This window comes from Pongo abelii, chromosome 5 (genome assembly GCF_028885655.2).
Source record: "Pongo abelii isolate AG06213 chromosome 5, NHGRI_mPonAbe1-v2.0_pri, whole genome shotgun sequence".
Taxonomy (NCBI): Eukaryota; Metazoa; Chordata; class Mammalia; order Primates; family Hominidae; genus Pongo; species Pongo abelii.
Genome location: NC_071990.2, coordinates 51,899,211 through 51,916,457, shown reverse-complemented (window position 1 = coordinate 51,916,457; position 17,247 = coordinate 51,899,211). Strand labels below are relative to the sequence as shown.

The following is a 17,247-nucleotide window of genomic DNA, read 5'->3' as shown; positions in this document are numbered from 1 at the left end:
CTTAAGCAATTCCCTTATGGAACCATTGTATTCTGACCATCTGCATTAACTCACGCTATTGGATTATACTTCTCAAAGTTCCCAAGTATTGCCTGATTATCTCCTCCTACTATTTATTGATTTCTTTGAAGAACCTTTAATTTTTCAGAATACTACTGTTTTCAGCACATTTTCTACCTTTCCCTCTCTTTTTTTCCAGTATTGCTTATAACATAGATATACAAGGACATCTTGGCAATAACCATGTATTTTTCCATGGCTTCCAGCCAAATATAAGTAACTTTTGAGGTACGGAAAAGAGGGAAAAGGAGATTATTATTCTGAAACCTACTCATAAACTGGATATTAGCTTTTAAATTGTTTAATAGCACTAACATTAGAATTCTCAGTGTAAAATATGCTCAGAGATGCTTTTAACCGTCTTTGTCTCTTTGAATAAATGAGCAAAAAGGAACTTACAACTCATGCATACCCGTGCACTTATTTGCCAAAGTGATAGCTTTAAATATGTTTTCCAACTATTTCTATATACATTTATATAATTCTGTAGAATAATATTCTGCTACCTTTAAGGTAATCATTCTGATAGTCTTATATGTTGAAAATAAACATGGCTCAAAAAAGGTAAAATTTTATGTAAACTACTCATTTCTTTCTTATCCTTTTATATATTTGTTAACTAATGATTATAATCCCTCTTGTAGATTTATAAGATATTGAGCCATTTTTATACCTTATGCCATTAAATTACCTGGTTTACATGATGTGCCAATGTGCCTAGCACAGGACCTCGAGCAAAATTGATGCTAAATCAAGTTTGTTTAATTATATCTCATTTTCTCCCCTTATTTGTTTACCCTTAAAATCTGAAGGAGAGTTCGGGGAACTGAAAGATTCATCTTCCATCTGCATTGAAGGGGCCTCCTTTCCAAGTTTGACAGCTCTAGGTAAAGGAATCTCTGATATCCCGTAGTACCAAGTATCCTAGTTGGTTGTGGTTGTGGTCTTCATCTTGTGCCTATTATCAAAAGAGATTCTGGAGAATGCTTTTCTCTACAACAGCTGTCAAATTTTTGAAAAGGTTTCCTGCATGGTAAATGGAGTAATACATAAACAGTTTTTTTTAACTACAAAAAAGCCAAAAAAAAAAAAAAGTAAAAAGACCACAAAAGTGCTACAGCTTTGCTTGTTTTATGTTTTCCTCACTTTCTAATTCAATTGACTTAACTTCAGTGCACAGAACTATCCTCCCACCTTGGCAGTCAATCATGCCACATGGAGCAGGAGCCCTCAAGCTGGGGATATTGGATACAGTGACGAAAATACTATAAACTGTAAATCAAAGATGATGTCTAGTTTATGAGAATTTTGCCTGAAGACACATTTTTATTCCCAAAAGCCTCTTTGCTAAAGCATTTATTACAGATCCTAATTCCTCTTGCAAACTTAGTTAATACTCATGGATATCTTTTGCATACAGAGCAGGGCACCTGCTGTCAAAATTGACATGTCTCTCTGGCAAGTGCAGAGCGGAGTGGAGTCGATTACAGAGAGGAAGGCGGACAGCTGAACGGTATGTGCTGCCTAAACTAAGTGCAACAAAAATGCCCATTCTGTGAGCCTCTCTTGATATCCCATGTCTTAAGACCATCTCCTTATGACTACCAGCTGGAAAGCTTTTACCTCAAGATAAGGTATTCCTCTACATTCTCTAAAAAGCAACTTCATGACCATTTTGTAATAATTAGAAAACATTTGCTTTCATCCATATCAAGTTCCTTCAAGGCAGTGTTTATTTTATTTATATTTCTGAAGCTTTCTGGCTTGGTTTCACTTGAAAGTCAACATTCTTGGCCTCCTCCTCTTGTCTCAGCATGTTTAAATTGAGACAGCACTCGTTCTTGCTTTCTTTAGAGCTCTCGCCAAGTCACTGGGCATGTCTTTTGTTCATCTTCTTTCTGGGAGTCCCCAATAAATACATGTCCTGATCCTCCCAATTATAAATAAGAAGCTCACTTTCTTTACATATGAAATGCATCATTTTCATTTACAAAGCTATCTAATATACATGCCTTCGCAATGGCTGGAAAAATCAGGTTACTTGGACTACTAAAAGTGTCATTAATCCTTCTGTATTCCAAGCTTCAAATCGAAATATGGTTCATTAACCCTTAAGTCCACTGGCCAGGCTCTCCCACCTCCGTATGATTGCCTGTCACATCCTGTTATAACAGAATTCTGTATACAGATGGTTCTACATGCTAGTTTTCGGCCCACTGATTTTAAGCAAAATTTTATATGACCAAATTCTAAACTGATGGAGGCATATGAGAGTTTCTTGACATAAATTTTGATTTGGATGGGGAAAAAAAGTGTTCCCCTGTGGAATATTCAACAATTTTCCAGCTCTCAGAATGGTATATACATTTAAATGCACCCATTAAAAAAAAAAAAAAAAGAGTTCTGGAACCAAAACTACCAAGACTCATCTCCACTCACCACCTTTTACTGTCATAATGTTTGCTTTGCTCATTTTGTATTCACCATATGCTGCCACTTTATTGTTAATTTGTTTCCTTTTCTCTATTGGATCATATCCCTGTTAAATCCAAGACCTTTGAGAGTGCCAGGAATTACCTCTTTTATATTAGCTCTTTGAATTCCCAGTGCAGGTTTGATTACCCTAAGCCTGCTTGGCACTCAGCATTACCTATGTGCATGTGATTATGCTGCTGATACACAGACTTGACGTGAAACTCTGGCCTAAGGTGATGGAAGTCAGTGAAAGGAAAAACTTGTTCACTGACTTGTTGTAAACAACCCCTTAGGAATTTTATCCTGGAGGTGACTCATCCCAGAGGGAAAACCACTCCCAGCTTTAGGTAAAGCCTTACCCTACCTTTTTCCACAGCCTGGACTCCTTGAGCTGAGGTATTAGAAAGGGCCCAGGACTCTGTGTACAGAGAGACATTCTGAAATTTTCAGCAGAAGTCCCTAGAGAAGTGATGATATATTTGCTTGGACTATCTTAAAGAGTTAAAATGGAAAAAACAAAGTCATAGGCAGAGGGTTGTCTAGTGTTTGAAGAGTCAGTTTAATTACTTGGGGATACCAAAGTATCATTCACCTTTATTCTACTGCAGGGGAAATGTCAGGTTTCAGAGTTCAGTCTTTTCACTCCCCCATACTGCACTTTTCCTGTTTTCAATGGCACTTCTCTCAGATTCTGTTTCTACATTCTTTCTCTCTCCCTTTCATCTTTTCTCCCCATTCCATATCCCAAAACCTTCATTTAAATATTAGCTATTAATTTATGCTAAGGAACACATAATAACAGCTGTGTGTGGTGAATATGAATTACATATATAATATTTAAACATATGAGAAAAGATTGAAACTGTTACTGTGAACTCCATGAGTTAACATAGAAGAATACTGTTAGGGAGAGAGTTTTAACCAAGACCCCTAACATGGTACAAGGTAGGCAATAGCCTCTCTCCCTAGCTCTAACCTTTAAGGAGATGATAAATATGGAAAAATATATAATGAACTATCTGAGAATCAGAGCATTCTAACAGAATGGTGTAATGCAAACAGCCACTTTAGATTTCAATAATTCCATATCAAATTAGAGAGGTCATCCTCCAGATTCCCTTATTTTAACACAAAATTCAGATTTAGTGACTCACTAACCACATAAGATCCTATATCTTGCCTATAACAAACACTCATTTGACTTTGAACAGCTTGACATTGAGGGATCTGTATGATGTTCTCATACAGAATTTTGTGTTAAAATATTTCTAAACTGATCCTTAAAGGATAAAGAGGATCTAGCCAGCTTAAGAAGTGGGGAAGGACATTTATTGCAGAAAAAGGAGCAGGTAAAAATTAAAAAATGTGAGAGATCAATTAATGAACAAATGATTAAAAATGATTGGAAAGGAATTTGTGGATGATGGGACTAGACAGGTAAGCAGAGGCCTTATTTTAACACAACATTCAGATTTAGTGACTCAATAACCACATAAGTTCGTATATCTTGCCTATAGAAAACACTCATTCATTCATTTTGTGAAGAAATGGAAGGTTTTTACTGACTACGCACTCTAATAAGTCATGGGGCAGTGTCTATCAACCATGGTCTCCAAGTACACTGCAGTATTTCTTAAGATAGTCATTAAATATCTGTGGAGCAGTCCCTTTATGCTAAGCACTGTTCTAACCACTGTGAAAACAGTGGTCAGGATGGCAAAGTCCCTGCTTACATGTAGCAGGGCTTAAACATTTTTTTTTTTTTTTTTTTTTTTTCCTTTTTAGCAATTTTTATTATATATGAGAGCCTGATTTTTTGGTGAAGCATATGATACCAGAGAAAGAAAATATTTTACATGCAAATACCTGGATTATACACAACCATTTAGTAACACATTTATAGCGAATATAAAAACATTTTTTTTACAAAGAATTCCCAAAACTATTTTGCCATGAAGAATTAAAAAAAAAAAACCTGCAAAAGAAAGCATTCTCACTTATTTGCATTCCAATATACTTAGAAGAAAAGATTTATTGCCCTATGTTCTCCCATTCGAGTATGTTACATGGGAGAGTTATTACCTGTCATTAGCTGGTGGTGGAAAACAGGCTGAGGATCCCTGTAAGAGCAACACTAAGGTGGAAATATGTCATCACCCTCAGGAAGCTTACTCTTTAGGAGTACAGGCATCAAACAAGCAATTTTAAATATAGGATGTCAGTCATAAGCTGAGATATGATCAAGGTTTAATGAGACTTCAGAAATGTCAGCTTTACTTACATCTTGCTTGCCAGATCAACATATCTACATACTACCCACTGGCCATTTTCATGAGGACATCATACAGATCCCTCAATGTCAAGCTGTTCAAAGTCAACGTTTTTAGTTCCCTCAAACCTGATTCTTCTCTGTTTTGGTGATTTTTTTCAGTTTGGCTAATACAGGAATCTATGTTCAATCTTGACTCCTCCCTTTCTCTCAAAAACATCCTAACATTCTATCTGTTAAATATCTCTTATAGTCATAATCTTCATAATTTTTACTTCACTTGTTATTTTTACTACTACTGTCATTCATAGGACCTTACTTCAAACCCATATAATTTCTTTCCTAAATTAAATGAGCCATTAACCTGTTCCCACATCTCTGTAGTAGCACTCCCACTTTTAATACTGCATCTCAGAGCAGTCGTTCTAGGATGTAGAGCCAACCATATCACTGAACTGGTGAATTTATAAATAATATCTTCCTTTCAAGATAACACAGCCAGGCCCTTTCTGCACTGTCCTCTGCCTACCTGTCCAGTCCCACTGTCCATAAATTCCTTTCCAATCATTTTTAATCATTGTTCATTAATTGATCTCTCACTTTTTTGAATTTTTACCTGCTCCTTCTTCTGTAAGAAACGTCCTTCCCCACTTCTTAAACTGGCTAGATCCTCTTCATCTTTTAAGGATTAGTTTAGGAATATTCTCTTGATAAAATTACCTGTCTGCAGACTGGGTAGAGATTCTCATCTATATGTTCCTATGGTGCTCTGAGCTTACCTGGGTTTCATATTTTACTACCCTGTACCACACATGACAAATTACTTGTTTGTGCCCTAAATTGAACTGTAGTGACTCTTTGAGGACAAGGACCAGGTATCGTTTATCTTGTGTATTTAGGTTTATGAAGAGTGACTGTTACCTAGTAGACTCTCAATGCATACTTGTTGAATAATCATATAGATATATGAATTACTGACATAGGGCACAGTGGTTGCTATCTAGCACTATATTCTGGGAGAACAGATTCTTTCTGAAGGAAAAGTCATAGTGGTAAAAATGATCCAAAAGACATTGAGAAAGAATTTAATTTAAACTAGCACTGAGTGCATGAAACATTTTTGGCAACTACTTTTAGTGAAACTGAGTAGGCTTTAGAATTAGCAATCCCAAATCCTATTCCATTCATCTTGCTAAATTCAGAAAACAATATTTTTTTGGAATGTGACATGACTGTTGCCTACCCAAATCTCATCTTGAATTGTAGCTCCCATAATTCCCATGTGTTGTCGGAGGGACCTTTTGGAAGATAATTGAGTCATGGGGGCAGTTTCCCCCATACTGTTCTTGTGGTAGTGAATAAGTCTCACAAGATCTGATGATTTTGTAAGGGGTTTACTCTTTTGCTTGATTCATTCTCTCTTGCCTGCTGCCATGTAAGAAGTGCCTTTCACCTTCTGCCATGATTGTGAGGCCTCCCCAGCCATGTGGAAATGTGAGTCCATTAAACCTCTTTTAAAAAAAAATTACCCAGTCTCTGGTATGTCTTTATCAGCAGCATGAAAATGGACTAATAGAGATGATAGCAAACCCTATTTGCACAAGAGTCAAAACAATGATTCTCAGTACTTGGTTGGATCTACAACATGCCCTCATCATTGGCTTCTACTTTGTCATCAGAAGCAGCTTACCGTTTTGAATATTTATGACTTTATGTGTCTAACTTTGGGAAAAGCATTATCACTATCTTCCACCTTATACTACACCCTCAAGGAATATATTGCTGTCTGCTCTACCTGGAATGCCTTTCCTACAGATGCCCACCTAGCTCATTCCCTCATTTGCTTCAGGTCTTTCCTGAAATGTCATCTTCTCGGTGAGAAGGCCTCTTCTGACTCTTGCTAACATACTTCCCTAACACATTCATCCCAGTGATCACCTTTTCTAACATAATACATATTTACTTATATTTCTGCTTTACTACTCATATCCTTCATTAGAATACAAACTTCATGAGGACAAGATTCTTTGCTTTGTTATGTGTTTTGTCTCCAGTTCTTGGGATAACTTCAGTATTTAGTAGCTGTTCAATAATGATTTCTTGAATGAATGAGTGAACGATCCAGCATCTGAACTGAGATCTGTTTACATAATGTATGCCAGGTTTTTTTTGACCTTGGTAGTGATGAAAAAGGTGGATGACTGTATTAATAAAATTTCCTCTTTCATTTCCTAATGCTTGCTAATTTTTCACCACATCCTGGGTACATTCCTTCCATCCCATGTCTGTAATTATTTGATCCCTCTTTGATGGAAGTTGGTCACCAAGTGCTTGAAGTTTGGTAAATTTCCTAGCCTACTCAGACAGGTGGGATTACAGTATTTGAATAAAATATAGAACTAATAGCCTTATCAGCCTTTGCTTGATCTTGTTTTCCTAACTGTCAAGATCTTCCTTTCCAAAATCAATGTGTTCTATTACCCCTAATTTACCTAACGGAGGACATGCCAGGTGCTAAATGACGAGGCTGAACAGTGATATCATCTCCTCAAGTACCTTTCATCCAACATCCTGCCTCCGCCCTGCAGAGCTTTCTCCTCTCCCCTCTTACCTTTCTGTTTCTATTGCCTACATGCAGCCTCTATCTAAAGTGTGTCAACACAACTATTTGATTCCATTAGTAGATATTTCAGAAACATATTAGTTAAATGTGTTTGTTACACATGGATAAAACAGCCAACCAACGTAATTTTAAAAATTTTAACTAATAGTGTAGGTTTCCACATTAACATAGAAGTAAAAGCTGTAAGTTGAGAATTTCATGCCCAGGAGTAGTAGGCAAGAGGATCTCACCCCAGAGCACCTATTTTTAATTTTCAGAACCTCACAAAATTGCAAATGTTGTACTTTAGGGAAAATCTATCATCAGTCTAAATTATAGGAAGAGAATGAAAGAGAATGGAAAATGTTGAACAAACTAACACAACCTACTTGGGAAGTTAGTCAACACTTTGCTAATTAGGGCCATATTTTATTAGAAACAAAAGTGGAAATCACAGAGCACAGGCATTTTAATATCAGTATCTTTCTACTGGGAAGTTCATTGCTCAGTTAATACCTACCACACTGCACTAGTAACTTTCTGCAAGTATCAAGGAGGGAAAAGTGAGAGCTGAAACAATGCCAGAGTGTTAATATAATATCCGTGGGTGCCCTGTGAATCCCAGATTTTTTTTAAAAAAGTTTCTCAGTATTTCCAGGAATTAAATACCATCTTAAGTATAAATTGTGAGAACTTAGTGTAGTGGCAACAAAGGAAATTTAATTCATTTTAAAAGAGCATGCATCCACTGTCTGAAATTACCAGGTTTAAAAGGGGGTGAACTGGAGAGTTCTGAACATATAGAGACTGATTTCCCTTTCCAAGAAACATACTCCAGCTTAACCACGTCTTATAATTTTTAACTTGCTATATTCCCCATTTTAGTACATAGAATCCCATATGATTCTTCCCTTGCTTGTAAATTGCATGTCAGTTGTTCACTGTGTTTATGTCTCATTTCCTTTATTGTGTTAGGAACTAAGCAGCAGCATGTTCTCTCTTCACCCTGTGCCTCTCAACCCATCCAGGGCTGTGCTGTGCATGGTGTGCAGTCAGAAATGCCTATTGAATGAACTTCTTGTCTATGTTGATCCTATTAACCAGATAATTGCCTAATCTCCACTTGGCTTTGTGCTCTATAGGCACAACATAACAGGTGAAGTGAATAAAAGCTCTCTTCAAGCAAATACTCTCATGAATGGGGTCTTTTTTTCAGAGGGCATGGTCGCCTGTACCTCTGGAAGACAATGTTCATCTCACACCAATGAGCAGATTAGACTCAGAGAAAAGTTGACCCAAAAGATCAGATTTAGTATCAACACAAACAAACCTTTATGGGGAGAAGAGGGGAAGCGGGGCAGGGGAGTCTGTGTACCCAACAGGACTTTCCCCTTCCATCACCACTTTTCTCCTAGCAAACATCCGAACCACAGACATTCCAGTCACCTTCTACACTGTTTATTTGGGCTGAGGCAAAACTCGATAAGATCGATTCCAAGTTACAGAGCCTGATATACGGAGAACAACTGTGGTATGAATGCAAAAAAAAAAAAAAAAAAGAAAAAGGACCAATGCTAGCACTTATGCAGAAAATATTCAAGTAGATAAACAATTGGACCAAGTCATAAATTTATGGGGAATATTCCACCTCTCAACAGATCTTTTGCATTTGAGGCTCTGAGTTAATCAGTTAACCAGCATTTCACGGGACATTCTGCTATTACTGAGGGTCAAGAGTATTCACTTGAAGAAAGTTACTTCAAACAGCTACATGTGTGTCTTATATCCCAACCCTTGATACATAAAAATATAAATATGTGACATGTCATAATATTTTCATATTGGGTAACTACAGAGAATATTTTGGCAAGGGTGCTTAATCTAAAATGTTCAATTTTAATCAGTTTGAACTATGGTCTGTCTTTCTGTGAGCTGAAAGCCACCAATCAATTTTCCTTTATCTTTTTTTCTGTTTTTCTTACCCAAGGCAATGCCTTTTGTAAAAGGGTATTTATTTTTAATGGATTTTTTAATGAATTTTTCAGTCAAGCTATTAATAATGCCATTAATTATAGGCAGCTTGTATTAAAGTGCACGCTGGCCTCTTAATCCTGACCCCCAGCTATTGGCTTGCAGCTAATCCAGCCTGGTGCTTGGCAGAGAAGGGCAGGCCTCAGCCAGCGGCTGCTAGGAAACAGGATGGGAAAGGCAGAACGGAGGGATAAGCGGGAGGAGGGGACGAATAGATGTTTCGTCTCTTCTTTGCCAGAGGGCCTAAAGTTTAAAGCCAGATGATGTGTGAGTGGGGTGGGATAATCCCGCGGATGCCATGCAAGCACTTAGGAAGAACTTCCCACTGGAAGGGCTTTGCTCTGCCTTCAAGGCCTGGCCGGTTTGATAACCCCACAGGAACACTGCGCTCCCTTACCTGAGGCGGTTATGTGCGACTGCCTCGGCTCCAATCTGCTTAAATCGACCAGACAGAAGCCTCAGCCACATAATGGATTCCAATCCCTAGCTTTCTTTCCTTCACCACCCCAGCTTCCCAGTGTTAGGAAAAGTGTTTAATTACCATTTGCTTTCAAGATAATTAAATGTTCCAGAATTTCATCCTTTAGTGAAAATGCTGCTGTGAGCTTATAGAGATGAGTATGTTGTGTATTTTTAAGAATATTGGCGGGTAGTATAAGTAAATTATTAGGTTTTGGTGAGTAAGGCGCAAGCTTTGGGTGTATGGGTGTCTTTTGTTGATTGTTATCGTTGACATGGTGAATGCCATCTGAAAGAAGGAAGCCAGTTCAATCTGAAGTTGATAGAAAACAACAACAAACAAAAAAACAAAAACAAGCCTTCAAAGGACTATAGCAGCCCAAACTAGAGAAAGGACATATGAACAGTAACACTAGAAAATAGCAAAAGTAGCCATACAAGGCTGAATACGTTTTTTAACATGACCTGAGACAAAAAGGAAAATAGGAAATTGTGGGTCATTCTGGCGGCAACTTACTTTGTCTTTCAAAAGCTAGTGGTTGCATGTAATTGGTATGAGAGAAAATATTGCTTCTAATAACAAATCCTTCTAATCAAAATAAATAATAATACTGTAGCATGATTCTATAAAGGACAATGTTTTTAGCTATTTTCTGGTGTAATGATTTGACATAAACCAAGGTGAAACCTTGCTTTTAATTATTCTCAAAATAAGTCTAGTTCCAATTCTTCAAAGAAATGGCAAAATTTTAAGAAGGAGTTTATTTCATATTGGATTATAATAAATATTTACATTATGTATAGCAATAGAAGTATTTCAGGGGGAATTGATTTCAGAACCAATTGATTTATTAATGACATTTTTTTCAACCATAAACATTATCAGATTCTCACCTGCCTAAAAATATTTCTATCATTAAAATAGAACGGAATATTAATTTGTTGTTTTTAATAGCACAAATTGGGAAAGAATCATTGCATTTGGTTAAATTACTTCTTCATTAACCAATGTACATGTTGTTTCTGTCATGGGTCTGGGACTGTGACAAATTTTGATAATAGAGTGATAACAAAAAACAGCCTGGTCCTACTCTTACAGACCTTAAAGTTAACCAGGTACCCTTGGAAATGCCAGCCTCTCTAAAATAGTTCCCCTCATCCATATAGGGAATGACAATGAATGAAGGGCTTGATGCTATGCAGATCCAAGCCCACCACCAAGGCAACTATCAAAGTGTTCTTAAAAAAGAATACTTGAGAGTTCTTTATCAACGACATGAAAAATGACTTGTTTCCTCCATAATGTCTACCTTTGATTAGCCTGAAGTATTTTTGGTATGGTTAAGAGTATGCATCTTTGTTAATAGAAGACACTCCTCTCTGATAATATCAATAGAGAGTTATCATATGGATGAGTTTTATGGGAAGATAATTTACTCCCACTGGGAGCTGGGGTCTAAGATCTGTCTACGATATCAGTTTCAGAGCTCACCTTTGCCAGGAAATATAAAGAAATTCCCTCTCCAGTTCATCATTATTTTGCCCCTGTCCATGATCCTTTTTTTTTTTTTAATCTTTTTTTTCTCCCTTCCTCAGATTCTCAGTTCCATCATGGGTTCTCAGTGGCCCAGACAGGTGGCACTAACATGAAGTCATTAGAGGACCATGATCCTTCAAGCTCTTAATGATCAAGCCACAGCCTGAAGAGAGTAAGGAGAAATGTTCTTTATATGCTCTAATAGTATCCCCATTTTTCTTATTTTCTTGGTATATGGAAGAATTTGACTTATGATTTCAGAGGATAAGCAGTGTTCCTCTGTTTATTACCAATAGTTCCTATGCTTGATTCCCCACCAAACTCTAAGTTCTTGGGGGCAAAAACTGTGCCTTTCTGTCTTCTGGGTGTTTTCAGTCAAGTGCAAGTGAAAGGCACAGTTGGCACTCAGGGCATCTGTTGGATGAATAAGAGAATGAATGGTAAAAATAAATAAATAAATGAAATGAATGTAATTAAGACATGAAATAATTTTAAATTTATTCTCAACAAAGCTGATTCTCATTGAAGTGTCACTGTACATTTGATCCCTTTGTTCCTTATTTTGACCCCAATTTAGCAATCCACAAGCTGGACGAACTTGAGCATGTTATTTAACTTCACTAATATGTTTTGTTTCCTCATTCTTAAAATGGGAATAGAAATCCTTATTTCTCAGGGTAATGCAACTCAATGAATGAGAAGTCCTCATAAAAGAGCATGCATGGGATCTCAGTATATGGCAATAAGCTTATTATTGTACTTGTTGCTTCCTGACACTGCATGATTGAAACGACATCACAATGGCATTCTTTTTTTTTAAGGTGTTCTTTCCAGAAAAATAGCTGTGACCATTCCTTGATTTAGCTCCTATGCTTATTATTGTGTATGCTGGATTTTGCTGGAGATTAGATCTCATTGTATATTATATTACTATAATAAATCTTAAAGCCAGTGTCATACAATGAAGAAATGCAACAGCAAGCAGGGTTCTTCCCTAAACATTACTTGAAGGCTTCTGAGTTCCTTTGTCAATTTCCACCTGCTTAAAAATATTTGAACTCATTTTTAAATTTCAGGGGCTTAATGTTACATATAGCGAGGGTTCAGATTCAAAATCAGCCTCAGCTGGGACAAACCTGAACATTCTAATCAGGTTACTGTCATTCTGCTACTTGACTGGAGATTACACAGAGAATCCATGTAATTTTAATTTTGTGAGCACCTGACCTGAAACTCACTAAAGGAATACTCTGTACTCACATTCACTATAGATAGGCATTCTTTCCACTAAATTTATGGACTTGTAAATTGTGTCATAAAAACAAGTGGAAGAGTGGGAGAGTAGAGTGTAATTAGATAGGCGGTCTCAGGCTCAAGATAATATAGGGACCCAGATTATGTGGCTGTGGCAATGGTTCTCTCATTAGAAGATGTTACAGTTGAAGTATCTGTTAGTTTAGGTGTCCTGAGGTATTTGTTTTCTTTGTTCTTGTGATCTGTACTAACTAAAAATTTACAAAATTTCCAGAACAAATAAAACCACAAATTATGTTACATCATTTTCTAGCTGGTTTGGAGTTTTTTGGTGGTTTTATCATATCACCAAAAATTCTACCTATTTTTCCCAGATTTGCCCTGGGAAGCTGAGCTTCCTGTTGCAATTAGGGGAGCAATTGCATAATTGCCTCAAAGTTCAAAATCTGATGTAGCTTTATCATCAAGCCAGACCTATTTAGAGCCCTGGAAAGTTATTATTTCATTTAAATGTTCATAGCCCAGATCAGGCCTGTGAAACAAAGAGAGTAGGTGGGTCTCTTATCTAGCATCCATTTGAGGATAAATAGGGGACTTAGAAGCGCAATCTTTTTTTTTTTTTTTTTATCACAAAAGCTATATTTCTCACATATTTGAGCAATGTGTCTCAAGGAATATACAGCCAGCTCTACCTATCCACGGGGTTTCTATCCATAGATTCAACCAACTGTAGATTCAAAAAAGTTGAAAAAGAGGATTAAAAAAATACAATAAAAATATTCAAATAAAATCAGTATAACAACAATTTACATAGCATTTACATTGTATTAGGTATTATAAGCAATTTAGAGATGATTTAAAGTACATGGGGAGATGTGCAGACGTTATATGTGAATACTGTCGGAATTGAGCATCTGCTAATTTTGGTATCTGTGGATGTTGTGGAGCCAATCCCCCACAGATACCAAAGGACTACTCTATATTTTATGTCTCCATTCATCCCAGCTCTTCAATGTTCTTCTTTTATCTCCAGCCTTCCTAATTTTTATGTGTTGATGGGTTACATATAAAGTCAATTGCAATTTCCAGAATTTTTTTCTAAAGAAAAGTTTTGTGAGAAAGAGTGGCATAACCTCCTAATTCAGCTTAGTTTTATATGACTGCATCACTTACTGTATTCATAATCCTTCTTCTATGTGGGAGATATTGTAATTTTATACACTGTAGAGCTATTGCAGAATACACATTCTACACTTAATTTCAAGTAAGTCAGGCATGAGATACATTCTTCTAAGGTAAGATTGATAAGAATCTAATAATTTCAGAGATGGGTACAAAATAAAACACAAAATTTTTTGATACATTAAGTTTGGAATTATCAGAAAAGGCTTTAAGGAGCTTAATTTTAGAACACTTCTGATCCTCTCCTCACCCCCCACACACATACCCATCTCCAAGTAAATAGCACAAAAAATGTATTTTCTATCTGAAGAAGAAAGTTGCCTACATTTAGAGATGGTATCCTATATGAAAGTCATGGCATCACTTGTAGCCATGACTCATTGTCCCCACTTCCTTGTTTAATACATCATGCTCCTTTATAAGATGGAATAGAATAATCCCTTGATTTCATGTGGTACCTCACATACAGTTTACAAAGTGCCTTTACATTCATTTCTTCATATTATTAACGTGATAACCTTATGTGGTAGAGACAAAAGAGATTGTTATTATCTTTGTTAGATTAGGAAATTGAGGTTCTGGAAATTCAAATGATGCCCACCATCCTACAGCTCTGCAAGTGGCAGAGTTAGGATTTGATCTCAGATCATCTGAGCCTATAACTGGTTCCACTTTCCATCACGCTAAGCCATGCCAAGGTACTTGATGTTGGTGGAAGTTAACTTTACTTCCTACAGTGTGTGAACAAAGCTATGACAGAAACTGAGTTAATAAGTTGAATTATATGGTGTCAAAGTTTTCTTTCAACCTACAGCATGCTGTGTTTCTGGAGCACTTTGGGATGTTTAATCTGTGCTGTAAGGAATACCAAGATCCCAGCAAAATCCATCTTTCTTCTCCCTTAAAAATGCTAGAGGTATTTTTCACAGGGGCTCTGGTTCCCAATCAGCTAGGAGAGGAAGGAGACATACAAATCTGCCATGGAAGAATGTAAACATGAAAACTAAATTTGTGAACCCATATAGCTCATTAGCATTATAAATTAGTCAATTAAGGAAGGATAAGAAATTTCCCCAAGATGTCTTAGAAAATCAAATAGTTACCTAAGAATTTTGAAGGAAAATTGATGGACTAAAATGAGTTCTTTTTTTTTTTTTCTTTTATTATTATTATTATTATTATTATTATACTTTAGGTTTTATGGTACATGTGCGCAATGTGCAGGTAAGTTACATATGTATACATGTGCCATGCTGGTGCGCTGCACCCACCAACTCGTCATCTAGCATTAGGTATATCTCCCAATGCTATCCCTCCCCCCTCCCCCCACCCCACAACAGTCCCCGAAGTGTGATGTTCCCCTTCCTGTGTCCATGTGTTCTCATTGTTCAATTCCCACCTATGAGTGAGAATATGCGGTGTTTGGTTTTTTGTTCTTGCGATAGTTTACTGAGAATGATGATTTCCAATTTCATCCATGTCCCTACAAATGACGTGAACTCATCATTTTTTATGGCTGCATAGTATTCCATGGTGTATATGTGCCACATTTTCTTAATCCAGTCTATCATTGTTGGACATTTGGGTTGGTTCCAAGCCTTTGCTATTGTGAATAATACCGCAGTAAACATACGTGTGCATGTGTCTTTATAGCAGCATGATTTATAGTCCTTTGGGTATATACCCAGTAATGGGATGGCTGGGTCGAATGGAATTTCTAGTTCTAGATCCCTGAGGAATCGCCACACTGACTTCCACAATGGTTGAACTAGTTTACAGTCCCACCAACAGTGTAAAAGTGTTCCTATTTCTCCACATCCTCTCCAGCACCTGTTGTTTCCTGACTTTTTAATGATTGCCATTCTAACTGGTGTGAGATGGTATCTCATTGTGGTTTTGATTTGCATTTCTCTGATGGCCAGTGATGGTGAGCATTTTTTCATATGTTTTTTGGCTGCATAAATGTCTTCTTTTGAGAAGTGTCTGTTCATGTCCTTCGCCCACTTTTCGATGGGGTTGTTTGTTTTTTTCTTGTAAATTTGTTGGAGTTCATTGTAGATTCTGGATATTAGCCCTTTGTCAGATGAGTAGGTTGCGAAAATTTTCTCCCATTTTGTAGGTTGCCTGTTCATTCTGATGGTAGTTTCTTTTGCTGTGCAGAAGCTCTTGAGTTTAATTAGATCCCATTTGTCAATTTTGGCTTTTGTTGCCATTAAAATGAGTTCTTAAAATAGCTATAGGATTGTTGCATTCTCTAAATCCTTGAATTCAATCTTGTTCAACTTAATTCCTCACCTAACTGGTGATGGGTGGTGAAGGAGTGAAGAGGGATAGAGGAAGATGCAAGCTGTCTCAGTCTCCAATTCTGGGTGAAAGCAAATGACTTGATAAAACATAATCACAAAAAGAAAATTAGACTTTTTGGACTCTCATCCTTCTAACTTTCAATTAATTTGTTGGCAGGGCAAAGTATTGTGTTGCCAAAGTCTTTGTACATTGGTCAGTAACGTCTCTCTCTTTCTCACTCTCTCTCTCTTTGTTTCTCTCCTTTCTCTCCCTCTCTTATTCTTAAAAGAAAATGTACATGGTTGCAGGGCACTGTTGCCGAAATTCATATTCAGTTGGTAAATCTATAACTATTTAAGATTCCTAATCTGTTTTCTTGTTTTTATGTTCATTCTTGCTCTATCTTTCTTTTACATCCCAATGATATGCCTTTAAAAAATACCTTTCAAGGGTCTCTGAAAGTAATTTGACATGGTTCTGAATCCCACTACTTTTCTTTTCCTAGAGAAGTTTCACATGGCTGATGCTTTATTGTTTCACGTTACTTGCCAGTTATTTGACTTTGACAGAGCTGGGTTATGGATTCAAGGGAAGGAAAGAGTAAAAGAACAAAAGGAGTCTAATTCATGCTTGATATTCTGTCTTCCCAGTGGGACTATGTTTTTGTTTGTTCTTCACAGGAATGATGAATACTGATCAGACTAAATTTAAGACCCACAGGGAAGTTGTATGTACTATAAAATTCTCTGGGTCCTGAACAGGGTAACACACTTTATGATTTCAAAAAGTACTGATGAATCTCAGTAAAGACTAGGGGAATTTTTTTAAAAGTAAAGTAAATAGGAAGCCCCAGGGACTGGAGTTCCCTCTCATTTCTAACTTTCTGTTTTCTCTTAACTCTTTATAGCCCCTACTCACGCAACATTTCTCTAGGGAGATACACAATCCCCAAGGTGATAGCAAAAACAAAAATGACACTCAGTGAGCTTTCAGAGTAAACAAAAGCTGTGCTTGTGTACAAAATTTGTTTTATTGGACCAATTTAACAATCTTCTTTCACATAGCCTTGTGAATAGCAGAAATCAGGACATG

General features: G+C 36.8%; 1 long non-coding RNA gene and 1 other non-coding gene across 2 annotated transcripts in view; both read right to left on the bottom strand.

Annotated features, from left to right (window-relative positions):
• The window catches only part of LOC134761522 (uncharacterized), an 84,113-nt gene that overhangs the window by 15,858 nt on the left and 51,008 nt on the right, over positions 1–17,247 (bottom strand). The window lies entirely within an intron of this gene.
• On the bottom strand, positions 11,485–11,560 carry LOC112134064 (small nucleolar RNA SNORD66). The gene has a single exon (XR_002915647.1). It is a non-coding gene; the product is annotated as a small nucleolar RNA SNORD66 (small nucleolar RNA).